Source organism: Glandiceps talaboti, chromosome 2 (assembly GCF_964340395.1).
Source record: "Glandiceps talaboti chromosome 2, keGlaTala1.1, whole genome shotgun sequence".
In the NCBI taxonomy this organism is placed as follows: Eukaryota; Metazoa; Hemichordata; class Enteropneusta; family Spengelidae; genus Glandiceps; species Glandiceps talaboti.
The window spans coordinates 4,521,091-4,536,740 of record NC_135550.1 but is presented as its reverse complement, the minus strand read 5'-3'; positions in this window follow the sequence as shown (position 1 = coordinate 4,536,740).

Here is a 15,650-nt window from a genome sequence, read left to right as displayed (position 1 = left end):
TCATGAAGAAATGAATATGATAAGATCTTTTGCAGAAATGTATTGGGAAATTATCTATTCAGAGTTTGGGAAGACACAGGGTTTTGTGACTGAGAAGGCTCAGCTTTTCTTTAAGAGATGTGGGGACCACCATCAAAGTTTTGATAATTTCTGTAAATTCCATGAAGCTATCTATCAAGAGTTACTTTGGCCATATACGTGTGAGTCTCAAGTTCCATCACCTTATGACTTTTGGAATGGATAAGAAACAAAAGTAGTGATGAAACGATACAGTTTGTTTGGACAACAATGCTGCAACATTGCCTTGGAATTCATTTGTTCAGGAAGGGGGTCCGAAACAATGATACTAAACTTTTCAGAGCAGGGAGACAATTATTTTCTCCAGTTTGGTTTGGACGTTGTCACCCAAAATACCAGGAAATAGAGTCATGGGATGAGTATGATAGATTGTGTTGGCCAGAGGCCCTAAGGGAGGTATTAGAACAATATGAATCTGTTTCTAGATCTGGAAAGCCAAATAAACACCAGGGTTTGGACTTTGTCCTTGAAGAATATAATAAATCAATCAAATCATGGATAGTGGGGACTCCTGACTATACTAAGTGGGAAAGGGTCATTCGCAACCATCACAGTCTTGTATGTCTCCGTAACACCACATTGATGGCACTAGGAATGAGAGTTGACAATTCATTTGATCGCAATCTTCCTCCATATGAAAACGATCTTGTTAACTTCAAAGTGGTGTTAAGGTCCAAGGCATATCTTACACCTAACCCAGGTAGAACAATTACCAATATTCATGGGGAGGATCTTGACATTGGTTTGCTAGATTTTAATAGCGAGGCAGGTATGAGAAGAATGAGATTTGTCACTCAGTATCTATGGGCCTCTAAGTTCCCTCAGAGAAGAGAACACGTCCCTGTAATTTTTGTTACTAAAGAAGAAAGGGCAAAATATAACAAACTAGAATCTAAATCTGTGGCACAATTAAAGTGTGAAATGCAATCCTACTTGTCAGTGATGTCTCCAGAAAGAAGAATAGAGTGGGATAGTAAAGTAACTAGACTGAGTAAAAGTAGGGTTGTTAAATCAACATGGTTAAAACCTGTCACAGAAATCCAGGATGCAATAATTAATGAAGTGGGGGAAAGTGATGGTAATGTAGATGGTATTTCTGAGGATGACAAGTGAGACAAATATTTGTTAAAGTGAAGATTAAAATTATCCAGTGAAAATGTAACTATTTTGATGCTACAATGTGAAGTGTATCTTTTCATGATTACAAATATATATGTATAGACTCTGATAGTTTAAAAGATTAAAGTAGAAAAATTAAATTTAGATTACATTAGAGTTGGTTTCTATAATATTTAATGCTAGATGTAAGTTTCACTGTTTATCTCAGCAATAACATTTTTGCATTGTCTTTTTCAGGTATGGTGTTTGGGGTTCCACCTTTCATATACGAATCATAAATCTAAACATGGCTGATTTGGAGTAATTAATTCATAGAAATAATGAACTGTCAAGTTGCTCTCTACATCTTTATACAAATATACCAAAGTCAAAACAAGACAAATGTCACTGTAGTACAAATTAACACATGACACTGTGTTGAATAATTTTGTTGTTGGTGTAGGTCTGAAATACCATTATTAAAATAATTGGATTGTTTTTAACATTTTCTGTCCATTTTATATTTGTAGACAACAAATAAGCATGAGGGCAAATTGACATTTCATGTAAAATTTCAAATTGAAATTGTCCAGTTATTAATGGTAATGATGCATACATGTGTTTTTTATAAAACACACATACACACACACACACACACACATACACACACACATGCATGCATGCACACAATACATCTATTCAAGTAATTGGTCGAGTAGATAGCATATTCAGTAAGGAGTCAGTTGTTGTTTTTTATCTGTAGCTTGTTTCACACATTTTTGGAGTTTTTATATATCCAACTGATTCTGGTAGTACCTTACAGCACTCCTACTGAAGGCTTACATACATGTTCATACTATGTATTGTATGTACGTATGTATGTATGTATGTATGTATGTATGTATTATATGTAATACTTGTAAATGTTTCAATTCAGAAGTTTTATTTGAAAATAAAATTCATTGTATATCATAATTCATCGTCTATCATTTTCATTCCCTTATAGATACATGCTTGCTTAGACATAATTTGATTGCAAGTTTGACTAGAAATAACGCCCAATTGTCCATCTAACCATCCCTTACCACTCAACCATCTACCCATCAATACCTATTTAGCCCAAACTCCATTCCCCAAAATAGTAAATAATGACAAACCAGTAGTTAATTGTGACAACTGTGTATATAAACAGTTGAAGGTCTTAACACTACAAACAAGGAGTATGTGTAAAAAGAAATTAAGACATCAATTACAGTGTCCTTGCTAGTATTTCTCGTTTTCTCAGATAAGAGATAAAATATTGAATTAATGAAATAAGTGACACGAGTAATATATTGTGCAAGTGACATCAAAAAAGACAATTTATTGTTTGTCTTTTTGATATCATGTTAGAAAAGTGATGATGATCCCATCACACCAAACAAGTGAGAAATAAAGTAGTCTGTGACAAAAGTTATATCAATCAACATAATAGGGGTATCAAAAGTACAATGACATGTTTTGCAAATTAAGTATATTGCAAAGTAGTGCTTCGGATTTGTTTTAGAAACAGCTGTAAGTTGAAAGACCAAAGCATATCTCTTGTTAAATTAGAAATCATCATTAACACACCCACCTTAATTTTACACACATAACCAACCATTGAATCATAGAAATACATCACGTGACCAAGGTTTGCCTGAAGTCACAAACATGTACGTAATGATCTGTCAAACAAGTGATGATTGCCCCCCCCCCCCCTCCACGCCAAAACCAACGACATCAGCAAACACGAACTAGCTACAGTATAGTCTCTGTATGTCACAACGATAACGTAATACTATAAACATATGTGTTGTATCCTAATCAGCGTTTACTCAATAGCACACTGGTGACGGTAATCTGTGTAGTTTACCTACCTGTGATGTATTCAAATCAAAATTCAAACTTCGAACTCTACACTAAGTTAACATTTTGTGAAAGTGCACAGAACAGCTTTCATAACACCATGAAACCATGTAATTCACATTTCTACACATACATACACACACACACACACACACACACACACACACACACACACACACACACACACACACACATACATCACGCATTGATTACGGTAGTTCTCTTTTTGGAGGATGTGTGGCCCTGAAAAGGGCCGTTTTGATTTGGTTTGGTGTCTAGGGGAACAAGACAGGAAAACTCTGGTTCAGGACTATGTCCTTTGCCCGAGTGACGTCCTCTGTCTTCACCATGAAGCCGGCCGTACACATCTGAACTTTACCATACCGCCGAGAATGGAAGAAACAACGGCCCTTTGGCTTCAAATAATACCGTCCATTTGAAGCTAGACGTGCATCAATCACTTTTGCTAGTAACTGAGCAGCGTCTCTCTTCAAATGGCCGAGTACTTTTTGATGTTGTTCCATTCCATTCTCGACGATACCGCAAGCATTCGGATCATGCACGTTATTCAGTTCATGGATGATGTTGTATCCTCTCCCTGGCGTTAGTTCCCCCGAATAATGGTGCATTCCCACAGCAATTACGTTTCTGATGATGACTTTCGGCATCGTGATTAAAACTTTGTTGTGGTTTTGCTCTGGTTCAGCAGACGATAAGAAAAACAAAAGTAAGCACGCCTATTTGCATAACCTATGACCCAAACTTTCTGTGACGCTGATTGGTTAAAATGAAGAGTAGAACGTACTACTTAATATTCATGACTAATTCCTTATATGGCGATCGACTTGACTGCATATGAAGACAGGGTATGAAATCGATCTCAAAAAGTCTGGGGACGTGCGTTACCAAAAGGTAGGGACAGGGGGGGGACACTTTTTACCCAGCATCACAAAGAATTCACAGGGTAACCTAAATTATTATTTTTCATTATATTTCGTATTGGGAGTACTCAAACCTTCATATGAATCAAAATATTGAAAAAAGGCAAAAATGACCCGAGAAGTGAAGCGAGACTAGACGAGACATAGCTTGGACAGCGATCTTGATGGGTGTACAAGGAGGTGCTGAGCTCTAAACAACTTCTTCAGTAACACCACTCGGTTGAAATCTATTGAAACAATCAATCTTTATTACACTCACAATAACACCATCTAATCTGAGTATGGTACAATGAAAGGCAAGGGGGAAAAAGCCTTGTTTATGGAACAATACAGTAAAAGTATATGCTGACTAGACAGATTATCACTTCACCTTGGCTTGTTTACTTCGCAGTAATATCTCAAAGAATTATCAATGAATTTACATGAAACTTAGTACTAGTAGAAAGATTAATAATGTAAGGACCCAAGTATGTGTTTATTCACGTGTCTGATGGGATTTTGGTTACATTGTATGGTATGGTGCCAACAAGTCTTGAAAACTATAAACAATGTAGCAGTTAGAGAGACGTCTTTCGAGAAACAATTTTGACCAGCTGTCCTTGATACATATTTAGTCTATCAAGAAAACATACATCATTCATCACTAGCACTGGTCAATAATAAATTGCATGATTTTTTAGGTTAGGTCATCGAATCAACTGCAACTTTTTCCATGATTTTATTTTTAAATAGTTCTGTGAAAAAAATAAACAAACACTAGTGCTACTGGAGGAAATATAGTAGATGTAAAAGTGGAAGTAAAAGAAATATATTGACATGGGACATGCACAAGAGGAAATATTTAGCAAGATTTTATATAAATGTTGAAATAAATAAAAAAATTAATATTGATATTTATATAAAGTTTAGAACAAAAATTCTTCATATTGACATGTCACAATATAATGTGATTCTACTTATAATAACTGATCATGAGCCAAAAAAATCATGTTATGCTATATTATTTTTATATATGAATATAATAATTTCAATTTTAATTAGGCCACGACAATTAATATTGTCCAGTATATTATGTACAGAACTGTTTTGTACCTGCAGAAACTTGCTGAGTAATATTTGTTGACAATGGCAATAAGCAAATGAAAATATAAATCGATTGCAAAGGTGCATATTTAGACCACAAAAATTATCAACTATGTGGACTCACTGGACAAGTGATAAGTTTTCATAATCTTCAATTCTTTTTTTCACCCCTTCAACCTGTCCTACTAATTTTCAGCTTGGTATAGGAAATGAATAGAGAAACACGTGTAGGTTCTAAAAAAACAAGCGTGCAATACTCCATGGATCTACTACATGCAGGCTGCAAGAGAAACAAAAAAACATAATTTACAATAAACAAGAAATGGTCAGGCACTACTCAAAATGCTATGATTAAATAAAGTGAAAAAATACAATCAACACACACAATCAATACTGGCATAACCTTTTTTTTGCTAGAGCTGTTAATTTACAAAGATTTCACAATGTAGTTTTCTGATGCAGCCAGTGATGACACTAAATTAGATATTTTTACCACTGAAGAATATCATCGACAATTCAAATAAAATTACATCACAAATTACAAATAATGGCAAAAGTGATCAACACATTTTTCTCAACAAGAGACATTTGACTGGTTTTGGTATGTAAATAAAAAGTCTCAAATGTTGGGTGTGAAAACATCAAGGTTTTGAATAAAATTGGCCATTGCATGTTTGATATATGGCTTTACACATACAGACCTTGGACACATTGAAATAGCACCCACCCCTTTTTTTCAGGCACAGAACAAAAAAAAAATCTTTTTCAAATGTCAATTTATTTCAATGAATGACCTGCAATTGTACATGCTCAGTCATTTATGATTTACCAATTGAACCTTGCCCTTGTATTTTAGCAAGATATATAATGGTAAATGTGTGAGAAAAATGGTAACATTTACATACTTCATAACCTACATGTAGAGGCTCTGGCACAGGTAAAAGGAAGGAGACAGAGCTGTGGGAGTGTTGTTTCAGTGTTTTTTGTTAAGGGCGGTAAGTAGGCAAAATCTACCTGAGTTCCCCTTTCATTTTACCAGGATTCCCCATCCCACCACAATCCTTGTAAATAGTATATGGGGTAACTGTCAGTTTTACCAGATTTACTACTTCTTGAATTGTTCCCAGGGTTCCAAACCCTTAGCAAACACACTTTCCATTAGAAGAGTACAGGACAAATTTAGTTTCCTCAAGAATGCTGAAATGGGGATTTAATGGATGATGCAGCAAGGCATTGTCTCAGAAGTTGGTTATTTTGGAGCAATCTATTTCTATGAAATAAAATACAGCAAATCAAACTGTCAATTTATGATTAAATTAGGATTATGTTGCTTAAATGACACTCACACTAGTACTTCAGACTTTCTAGGTGCAAGAAAACCTAGATTTATTCTTAGATATTTTTACACCAAATGTGATTTGTTTTTATTTATTATTATTATTATTTATTTTTTTTTTGGGGGGGGGGTTTCATAAACATTTGTGTAAAATTAACACTTCAAGATTGACAGAAAATAGCATTTTATAACAAGCGACCTATCGGTCAGAATAGCTCCGCTGTTTTTTTTTTAATTTAATTTTTTGGTGACATGTAGAAGTGGTTCAGGTCTTCAGCTCTTCGAGTCACTATGCAGTTTTGTTTTAGCGATGCAATAAAGTGGTTAGTGGTTTCATATGATGTCTCACTATAAAACACATTTTACACAGAAGTTGGTAATGTATTGTACTTTTATACCATAGTCACCATTTTATAACAAAAATCTACTGTTATGAAAAATTGCACAAAATCTCAGAAAAAAATGACTGGGAAATGCACACAAGAAAAAGAAAAAAAGAGGATTTTGAGGTTGGCTATAAGTAATTCCAGTGTCTTACAGCTGTAACCCTGGAAAATTTTAATGAAGAATGAAATAAACTAGGGATCTAAAATAATTTTGAGGCAATTTGAATTTCAATTTTCTAACAAATTTACAAAGTCAACAACATTCAACTTGTTCTAGTTGTGGTAGTTATATATAGGGAAGAAATGTATTAATCGCCATCTTAGTTTCCGTACGGCGACAATCTCAAGTACCCGGAAGAGAGTCATTGTCAGCCATACGTTACAGTGGTAACACTCGTTCATGTTCGGTTACCTTTCACAAAGAAAACACAACGAAATGGTTGAAATGATCTTTTTTTAATTTCTTTTCATCACAACAACAAAATCTGCGTGATCAAAAGTGTTGTAAACTAAACCAGAAAGAATTATCGGACTGGCTAAACTTCCCGATGAACTGGAAGGTCCTACTACTTCCAAGTAAGCCTCGATAGTACTATAGTACGTGAGAAAATCGTCTCAAACTAGCGATACAACTTTCAAAATATAACTTGACATGTCTTCATTTGTTAGAGTTATACAATTCAAGACGGGTTTTCACTCGAAAACAACAATTCTGTGAATAATGACACTCTGAACGCAGCGATTTCTCGGACGATGTTACCACTGTAACGTATGGCTGACAACGACTTGCTTCCGGGTTAGTGCCTCGTGCATACGGGTGGATTGTCGGCGATTAATACATACATGTACATCGTCTGATATTTTAATTCACAGTGTTTTTTGTGACCGGCGCCTGTCAGCAGACTCTGCCATTTTTTTCATCATTCCATTGTATTTAAACCTTGTACTTGACATTTCGCAATATTTATAATTCTCAACAAAATACCTCAACATGCCTCACTTCGCTCGTACTCAAAGCAGCCCCGCACGTAGTCCTGCGGAGGAATTCGGGACTCGATTATGACAATTGTCCCTCCCCCTCCGGTGTTTAGAGTCAAGTCAGTAATACAGACTCGTGCACCCGAGGACTACCCCGCGCGGTATGATCACTGACACTGATGACATGATGAGAGAGAACATTTTCGGATTTACATGTAAAACGGGGAAAGATACGCAAAACATAATGCAAAGTCTGAAGCCAAATTAAAGTTGTAATTATTTTAATTATTTTTACTTGCCAAATATTTGCATTTTGGAAAGGCAAGACACGTTCATGTCGTTTAACTTTACATGTGAACTGTCGGCCATATTTAAACTTCAACCGCATGCCTGGCTTGCCCTTCCTTACGCAAGCTGTCTGAATTCTGGTTCACTGTCATTCCAAATTGCACGACAATATAGAATTAACCACAAGTTACATGTTATCTGAAAACATCACACTTTTATAGTGGGTCTGAAGTGTGATTTTAGTGAGTACTAAGAACGTCCTGTGTTGATACTCAAGATACTTGCTGCGGAAAATCGCTCGGTCGAATGAGGTCACCTTCAGCTTCTGGTCGAATCAGGATAGAGTATGCAAATGAGGATGTTGCGGATTGGCTGATAATGCAGAAGGGTACAGAATTGGATTTGAAGTTTACAACCCTGTTTCGAACAAACGCTTGTCATTTGGGCGCCCGATGCGTAGAATTATGACTATAGCACATATTACATTGCTTGTTTGACGTCAATAGTGTCTTTTGAAAAGTGGCAGTTTACTTAAAGTCTCGTCGACTGATTTCCAATATGGCGTCGGTCATTATGCTCATTAACATATTCATTTTTTTTTCAAATTACAAAAAAAAAAATCATAAAAAATAAAAATGAGGATGTGCTGACTTGAAATTAACAAATCTGAGTAAGCTACCCCCTGCGCATCAACACGCCAGATATCAAAGCAATCTAATAAGAGGTTTTCAAGGAGTTGATGAAAATGACATTTTATGAAAAAAAATCATAAAAAATTGAAAATGGCACAGATCAACTTGGCATGAACAAATCTGAATAGCCTCCCCCCAGGGAACATGCACACCAAATATCGAAGAATTCCGACTGTCACTTATGGAGTAGATAGTAAAAATATAAAAGTTTGACGGACACCTATGATTCACTCTACTCTCTATACCTCAATACCCACCTATACCTAAAGCTACGCTTTCAGCTTTCGCTGACAGCGGAGCTAAAAAAAGAAGAAGAAAAGATATAAACAGTAGTCTATAGGTGTTTATTGTATGACAAAGAAAAGAAGCACTGAAAATAAACCTCAGAATGTACTGTTGCACACCAAAAATGCAACAATTAATACTTTTGACACATACTAACAAGTATTTACAAAGTGTGACTGGAAACTTGCAAAAGGCGCGAAAATGAGAATGGCCTAAGTGACTGTGTGAAGTTAAACCGGTAAAGTTTTGGACCATCTCCGGGCCTTAAATACATTTACCAAAACAAACATATATACAGTGTGTGGCTACGCTGCCAGGTCATTGAACTTTATTAACAAACATAGAATAAATGTTACAAACATAAATGTTACAGTGCTGTAGAAAAGAGTTGACAACAAAAATAATATCTCCTGCAGGAACCTCGCCCTAAAAACCAGAGGTTAAAAACCTTTTCACGTATGGAAAGGAAAAAGCTCTGGAAAAGCGTTTGATTACCTGCTCCAGAAAATCTTTCACTTAAATTAATGATACATCAAACATCAAGATAAATCTAACAGTATACAAAATGGCTACAATGTAGTGTAAACATCCACTAGGCAAATACAGTTTTATAGAAAACAAAATACAAATATTGCATAAAAAATTACAGGTGTCAATGACCAAGGTAACGTGTAGACTGAACATACCCAAACTTTACTGTCAATCAAACACACGTGATATGCCATCACAGCGCCCTCACAATACACCAAAACAATAATTTCTCCCTATACGATGTAACTTGAGAAATTACATTTTATATCAGCCGATACATTTTCTGAACAGACTCTAGTCTAGAGTGCAAAGTTACTTGCTTCACGCACGGCCCCGGAACCTGTAATAAATTCACGACGAACTTTTACTGGCATATAATAAAGTCACTGTCCCGGCACTACGTTCCGCCGGTTTTTCATAAACAAATTTTACAACTATTATTCGGGAAAACTTGACCATAAACAAATATGCTGGATTACAAAATAACTAAAAGCAATAACTAGACTGAAAGCAACATTTTCAAAACTAATTTACTGCAACTACCACAACATGTTAGGCGTCGGCAAGACGTAATCAAACTCTGGAAACAAGACAGGTAAAAAAAATCACTGTAAACATTACCTTGTAAGTGAACTGCTCATATGTAATCACGCACGGTGACCATTGTAATATATTGCCAATGATGAAGCAATGAAGGCATGTCAAAACAAACACATAGGTGTTGTCGTGGGTTATACTTCCATGGCCTTACCCACAACTTGAAGATAAACAAAGCCGATCGCAACAAGGTCAAGGACGTACACCATCGAGTCGAGATCGATCGAAACCGTGGCACACATGTGAACACAGCTATCGCACATTACGGCAATGCCTGCTTTGCGACGAAACAGCAACAGGCGGGCTCTCTGCGGGTACCATGTTACGGTAATCGGTAACGCACGTATCCAGAAAATCGGCGTAGTTTTTCCTTTATATTTTCATGGGTTATCGTTAAAATATGGACATTCTGGTTATAGAATATTTACTTGTAAGACATTGTCGATGAATTGTGAAATTTTTGTAGGTCATGTTTGGTCGTGAATGTGTAAACGTTGAAATGTGTAAATTTGTATTGCATACCCTGTCTATGTTATAGTGTGCAGAGCAGGTGACATGAGTGAGCGCGTCCGCGCCCTTAGCAACCAATTGCAACAATGTATCATCCGACACTCGCTACAGAAGTGAGCCACCAACGTTCATTTTGACACGATATATTTCTCAAACTCACACATCACATGCATTATTACATCAGAAATCTACCTCTACAATAGGAAAAACTGGGTTTTTTGTTTCGTTTTTAAATTCTATTTTCATTTTGTTATTTTTTATATTCACAATCTTAGCTTTATTGTGCCATGATGCCCATGATTCGTCCAGCAATTGTTCCGATCATCTCTGAGCATTTGTGAGTGTTATCATAGGTTGGATTTAATACCGACGCTCGATGTCCCTTTGACATTTAATACTGAAAACACGAAATATCACACTATGGCATATGAATAGAGAGCCATCAACAAAGCACTGTCAAACGATATAATATTGACGACATAAAAATACAGTAATGGACATATTTTTCCCACGGCGATGTATATGTTATTTACAGTGCCGATTCGTGTTCGTTAAAACCCCAAACTATACTCTATTGAATCGATAGTTTCAATATACTGACACTTCTTCGATTTCCTCTCCAGAAGTTGTAACCAGGAAAACTAGCAAGTGACAATTATCAGAAACCCGAGCCCTGCCATAAAACACTCATAATTTTGCATCTGGGTGAATAAATGTTGTTGTTCCAAATGGGAAACGTGAAGGGGAACATATACTTGTCTTAGCTAGCACTACCGTGACTCAATCAGACGCTAGAATGCCATATGCATTTTGAAATGGGAACAATCTGCGATTCGGCTGGCAGGCACAATGACTGGCAGGCAAAGAGAGATTAATACACACAGTCAAAGCACATGTATATAATCTTACACACACGTGATTTTTTTCTTTACATGTGTCTTGTCTGAGCGTGTTCGTATCGTATTACTGATTATTACATGTCAATAAAGTATTTTTATTCATAAAAAGAAAATAAGTGAACTGTTCTAAATAAATTTTTGAGAGAATTGGAAGATGGTCTTGTGGTGATCACGGCAACTTTATAGAACAAGTAACACAATTTTTTTCCCGTGTGTGTGTGTGTGTGTGTGTGTGTGTGTGTCAGACATGCAACATTCGGTTTCTATTAAACCTAGTACATCAGTGACCTATCATATGGGAAATATTCATCTCGCTTTCTTAAATACGACATTTGCAAATTTGACCGAATGACCGTCACAATTGTTATTAAAATCTATATTTACTACATATATTGTATAAAAACTCAAAAACTGTAAAAGACCTGTTGCCGGTTCCAAGATGCATTGCGCGTCTCTCCATGCAATGCCATGTATTCTGTACGCGCGGAGGGGTTTGCACGTGCTAATCAGGGGGATGGTTGTCACATGACGGTACCCTGGGTTTACCCGTAAAATCCATCTCTGTCATTGATGGAGTTTAGTCTTTGTTCTATAAAATCATCCATAATTAAAGAGGCCAACATGTCTTTCCATCATTTCCTGATGAAAAAGTTATTTCAAATGTAATAAAGACAAAACAAGACTAAATCTAACAAACATAAGCGACATCCTCTCGCGCAATGCATCTTGGAACCAGAAAATCGATTATACCCATAGACTCCATTCAAATGTCTACCCCCAAAAAATCCAGTATGAGCTTTCTTTTCAGACCTCGACCATTGATATTGATATCCAGGGTCACTTATCAAAATAAACCCATTACAGACAGTAGTATTCCTTTGTTGTCAATTTATTTTAAATGTTTACAGGTAATATAAGGATAACTTTTTGGTGCCCATATCACGTTTTACAGAATGGTTGTCAAATTTGTAGTAAAAAGTCATATATTGCCTAACTAAAAAACTTTACTGCACGGAGTTTCCATTCAAGTGTCCAACTCCATATAATCCTGTAAGAGAGTGTCCTCTGACCTTGACATTCAAGGTAGACTATCAAAAGTAAGCCATTTTTTGGATATTGGAGAGACTCTGCAGAATTCCTATCGAAATCATGTCTAAAGGAAATTCAGAGCATGACTTATATACACATGCATTGCTTTTTTATGTTCATATAACTTGTTACAGTATAACAGACATATTTGCAGTAAAATTTTAAATATCATGATTTACCATGGTGCTCAAAAATTAAACGTTACTTAATAGACTCCATTCAAGTGCCGGCCCCATATTTTCAGGTGTTAACTTTAGTTTTGAATTTAAGTTTGAAAAGTTTACTTAAATTTCAAAGTTGTGTTTGGAACAAAAGTTAAATTCAATATTACAAACACAGATGAGTTTCCATTTGAAAGTATCAACTTTTTTCTGTTTCGACAGATATTGACCTTGATTTCAAAATTCAGGGTCAGTTATCCAAATCCAGCCTTTTTCGTCTTATTGTAATATCTGTTTGTTGCCAGGCACCAATTCATTTTAAATCATGTCACATTCAGTCACATTGAAATAATGTAATTGAGGGGACTGTGCGCTCTATGAAGACTTCTTTCACATGACTTCATGGACCTGTGTAGTCGTCACTTGAGAATTAATTTCTTATGTTTTACATGTAGTATTGTTAGGTTTATATGACCGCTTACTATTATAATCATGGAAAAAATGTTATATTTTGACCGTCCACAAAGTCAACGGCTTGACCTTGACCTGGTAATAAGCATTCTCATATATCTATCTGGATCTATGTATCTATCTATCGATATAGCTGTCAGTCTGCCTTCTCTCCCATTTTCCCGTGTTCTTGAAAGAAATTAAAACAACAATAAATTGAGTGAACATACTTAGAACTTCAACGCGGCCCTCTTCTTCAAGCACCATACTGAAAACCTTGGCGACCGACTCGTCCTTATTGACGTCCATTTCTCGTATAAAAGCAGTGTTATTGAGGTTATCACCAATGGCTTTCTCCAGTCCTTCTTTCTTGCTAAGATTTCGCAATGTTGCGTACACTTTATACCGTTTGCTTTCATGGTTGGCCAATAAGGCAGCCGCTGCTAAACCTATACCTGACGAACAACCTGTAATTACCACTATTTTCTGTGCCATGACTATTAGATATATGGTGTTTTTGTGCTGTGCCTGTCAAAACCAATTGTTAATTGGAGGTCAAGTTATTCGATAGTGTAGCTGCTGGACCTTGGATGTTCTTCCGGTACAATACGACACACAACCAAGCAATCACTGTGAACTTCGTTCGCTTATCGTATCGGAAGAAAGCCCGAAAGTCTAGCAGCAAGACTAGTTATTCGACTATCTGGACTATAAATCAAAGGGTAAGATCACTACACACTAGTATGCCACTGTGAGTCAATTCATTGTGGGACTGTGGATTTGTTCATCGCTACAACAACAACTGACATCTCTTTTTTGTAAAAAGGAAAGACGTCGACAGGATGGAGTGATATTGTTTTCATCAAGTAAACAAAGATATATCGCCTAAAAATTGGTAAATTAATTTTAAAAAGACATTGTCAGTGTGTGTTATTTAGTGGTCAGTGTGATATTATCCGTAGGTGGTGTAGTGGTTAAATTTTGGTGCAAGTTTAAATTTTGAGCGAAAGCCTGGTTTTGAATCCGTCGCTACATTATAACCACACTCTAGTTTATAACTGTAGTATCTTTTTTCGATCAAGCAACAACAACATGCTATTCACTGAAAGGTGTTAGCCTATCAATAATTAGACATTCCATATGTTAATAAGTGGTCGATCTTATCGATTAGTATTGCAATAACAGGTTTAAATCGTGATCGCCGTCGAGGGTACGGACACCAAAAATCAATTTGATTTGATTTATCATGTAATATCTGCAAAACAAAACGTTCACCCATAAGTGATTCAATACTATTCAGGGTGTACAAAATTACAATTAATAAGTTGTTGTATCTAACGAAAACATTTAAAAAAAAATTCAATTGCAGCTATATAGTGTAGTGCAGCTTTCAATTATCGGGACAGTTGTACAAATTACCAACTCAAGGTATATTCTGAGAATTAATTTTTAAAGACTTCAATGGTTAAAGTGGTACAGGCTGGTACAGGCTAAATTGTTTTTGACTCAGGTGAATGATTTCACATCTAACCTTGATAGAATGATTCTAGTATTGTGTTAATGTCATGTCAAGCTTTGTGGTATTGAACGTTGCCACCAGACACTATTTACGCCATCATAGGGATTCTTACAGTTCAATATATGTATACTAAATTACGTCATCGAACTATCTGGTTTGATATTTATCCATACAGTGCATAATTTAGAAGGTAATATCAAAGTGGTCATATGGACCAGGATTTGGATATTTAATTTACAAAACAATCCTATCACGACTTCCTATTTGAAGTCTGTGTTTTTAACTCAATACAGCTCAAGAAGCTAAACATGTGTAAAAATGACATTAATCTCTGCAATCTATTCAGTTACACGGAACGACTTGCCATGTGTTGTTTTACATTGATTTTTCAACTTGGAAACCGTGATAAAATAGTTTTAGAAATTAAAATTTAAAAATTTAAAAATAAAAAATGAATACCTAATCCATATGATCACTTTTAATTGTGGTTTAATTTTGATTCTGTTGTGGGTGTGTATGATGGAAGCACGAGTGTTATTCAGTGTCAAACATCTTTCTCATTTATTTGATCGTATCTTCTCCCGTTGTATCCGTCAAATTCACAGATATTACATTTGTCGACCATTCTTGAGACCGATACATGAATTTTGGTTGATTCGTTTCGATAATATCATCGATAATCTTTACTGTCTCTTCTGATGCCATCCCATAATCAGCGCACATTATTCCCTCAATGCGTCCTCATACCTGACGTACATTTCTTGGGTAAGGTCATCCATATCTATATAATAGGTCTTTTCGGTAATTGTTGTGAATACAAAAAATGAAGTACATATACTAAC